Source organism: Hippocampus comes, unplaced genomic scaffold (genome assembly GCF_001891065.2).
Source record: "Hippocampus comes isolate QL1 unplaced genomic scaffold, H_comes_QL1_v1.1 scaffold280, whole genome shotgun sequence".
In the NCBI taxonomy this organism is placed as follows: Eukaryota; Metazoa; Chordata; class Actinopteri; order Syngnathiformes; family Syngnathidae; genus Hippocampus; species Hippocampus comes.
This window is the reverse complement of record NW_017805582.1, coordinates 158159-161269: the sequence shown is the minus strand read 5'-3', so window position 1 is coordinate 161269 and position 3111 is coordinate 158159. Positions and strand designations below refer to the sequence as shown.

Genomic DNA, 3111 nt, shown 5'->3' with positions numbered 1-3111 from the left:
ATGCAATGTATTGCATACAAACTAATAGCGTTTTGGAATGGTACATGTTATACTTCTCATCCAACCACAATCACTGGGGGGGGATAGTCCCCAAACATCATCTTTCCTTTTGTAGGATATTGGACTGTCTCTGAGTTGTTTGTGTAGTTTGTTCCTTTGTTGTGTGTTCACAACCCCCCCCCCCCATAGAATTTATTTTGTGATTTCCTCTCTTGATTTTCTGTTTGGCGCATAATATGTTTGCTTTTCTGAGTGTCATTGAAGTCATCGTTGATTTACGTTTTCGGGGGCGGTCATTGAACGCCTCTCGAGCAGAAGGCACGGAGACCGAGAAGGAGAAGGACGTGCCTGTACAGCAGTTGCATGAGTTGTGTATGTTTTAAAAAGAACCAACACGACAGCTCTTTGTTTTCTATGGTTTTGCACCCCTGCAGAAACTGCCGTGTGAACGCAAGTGGGGCTGCACCGGTGCTACGCCGGGGTTAACACGCTCAGCAGCTTTGTACGTGTGAACCAGAGGCGATTGCTCTAAGACTGCAAGGGAAGCTGAGCTTCTCCTAAAATGTCAAAAAATAAGTGATCAAATATATGTGTGTACCAGTGGCGATTGCTCTCGGACTGGAAGGGAAGCTCAGCTTCCCCTAAAATGTCAAAGAATAAATGATCAAATATAAGAATGTAAATTTCATTGTGTGTCCATGTCATTGACTAAATATGCGCTACAACGTGCTCAACTTTTGTTCCGACTCAGGTTCTTCTTACTGGTTACAACACGACTCCTTTCTCATTCATTCCCGCAGCTTTGCTGTGCTTTAAACGGTGGACACTGAGTGTCCGCTGAGCGTCGACTGCCCGGGTGCCGAGCATCTCGAGAGTTCAGGGTAGGTTGTCCCAATACGTTGAATGGAGACGAGTCATTGGATACAAGCTGGTTTTTGTCCCGCTCACGGACGCTCGGCGTCTCTGGGACTGGATGGCAATGGGCGGGTACCGGACGCTAAGTTTTTCTGCATCAGATTGGATGATTTGTCTGAGCCTGTGTTCCAGTTTGATTGACATCGAAATGAAACAATCACCGATCTTTTTGTGTTGGCATCCATGGGAGCACTTTCAATTCTCATTCTGTTCTGAGTTGAACGGGAGACTTCTTATCATCTTAGCGACAAAATTGTTGAAAACGACGAGCGACAAATTAATCTTTTATTTCTGGGGGTTTTATTGTAGTTGCTTGTGTTTGCAGACTGAATTATATCACCATAAGGTCACAGATCATTTTCTTGAAAAGGAACGGAGAGTAGAATTCAGGTATAAATAAATAAATGGACACATTTTATGATGTAGGCCAAAATTGAGCTTCCCCTCCTTGGCAGACCAGCATCCGCCACTGGTGTGAACGCTCCACAAAATTTGCTCCGGTGTAAAATATATCGCAACAAAATAAATCGGTGCAGCACTGGAGCAAATGTGTGCCGTGTGAACACCCCTAATCACTCGATCTATCCTCATGCATTTTTTCCGGATTGGCATTTTGAACAACGATGAATGGAATGAACACAATCCAAAATGAAAGTGCAACGAGGCTTTTTTAAAAAGTATTATTATTTTATAAGGAGTAGAAAGTAGAGATATTTGGGTAAAATGGAAGGAGTATCAGTCTAAAATATTAGCTTAAGTAAATTAATTAAATAATTTTGTTGCTTGACATCTCTGTATTTTATTTAAATGTATTTGGGGTTTTTGTCATGTTTTTGATAAATCTTGATTCTTGACTGCTGGCACAGTTGTGTATCGTTATATTGCCTTTTTGTATAGTATGATGGTTTCTATATTATTTGATATGACAGTGGTGGTAGTAAAAGAGAGATTACACGGTGGAAAACCCGACTGAGTGAGTGCCATTTCTGACCTAAAACTATGTTTAAAAAAATGCGTAGGCCGATGCCATGAGAATAGATTATGTATTTAGGTACATTTATGTCGCAGCAGAAATAGTGCTGCATAGTCCAGCTGTGGTTCTGAAAACTTTTGCACCAAACACCATGGAAGAGGGCAGGGTGGGACAGGTGGAGGGTGAACGGTGCTCTATACATTTGAGACTTGTGTCTCGCCGTAGTTTTATTCCCGGAAATGCTGCGAGGGCGGGTGGCGCACCGGGCGGCGCCGTTCCGTTATTCGCCATACTTACACAGCAGCGCACAACGAACGGACTTATTAAGGCACCTGGAAGCGCCTCTGCTTTTCAAAAAAAGGTTTGTCTGCTCTCTTTCGCAGTTGTCTCGTAGGGGTTTCTAAACCACTCATGTCTCCTCACCCACTAGCAGGTTATAACTTGCCAAGTACAGCGTGAGCCTGTTGGCTTTGGTTAGCTTGGTTGAATTGTTCAGTCCACATTAGCAATTAGCCTCTTGTCCCTGTCATCAACCCCACCCTGTCGGAAATCGACGGCGCAAAGTAAAAAGTTAAGATCATTTATTCAAACTATTTCACCGCTAATACAACAGCAAGGTAAAACTCAAACTTGATACTTCTTTTAGTGCAGTTATCGTCGTCCTGATGTGCTATTATTCATTGTGCGTTAGTGCGAGAAGGTTCTGCTCCACCGTTGCAAGACATCGCGGTGTTGGAATATAAATATATCTATTGATGTGTGGTTCTTTCTGCACACATCTTATTAAAACCTCACCGTTTTAGTGTTGCATGCCCCAGTCACCGGCGAGACAGCAAATCATCCATTTCCTTAAGGAGAAATGTAATTCAGTTTTTTTGGTGTGGTTTTTTTTTTTTTTTTCCCTGAAGTTACATAATGCATTCACACCGGGTATGATGCCAACACCATATAGACTTATTATTGTTACAACCTTCATGTTAATAATTGGGAAAATGTTGCAGAGATGAAAGTCCTCTGGATTTTCCCGGAATTCCTGGTTTTTCAAATTTTTATGAAAATTTCTCCAGAGAATTGAGGAAAATAAAATTAATCCGGATATTAGTTGACAACATTGGACGAAGACGCGTTTGAGTTCGTTGTATTGATTTCACGAGCGTAGCCATATGGAGGCACTAACACTAGTAACAGTAAAGAGATTTTTGTTTGTGTAATAACGACAGAAG

General features: G+C 42.0%; 1 protein-coding gene across 1 annotated transcript in view; it reads left to right on the top strand.

Annotated features, from left to right (window-relative positions):
- Positions 1–2123: 2123 nt before the first annotated feature.
- The window catches only part of LOC109521848 (rho GDP-dissociation inhibitor 1-like), a 27163-nt gene continuing 26175 nt past the window's right edge, over positions 2124–3111 (top strand). The window contains exon 1 of the mRNA XM_019879923.1: positions 2124–2249. The gene's annotated coding sequence lies outside the window, so the exon portion shown is untranslated. The remainder of the gene's footprint in view (positions 2250–3111) is intronic.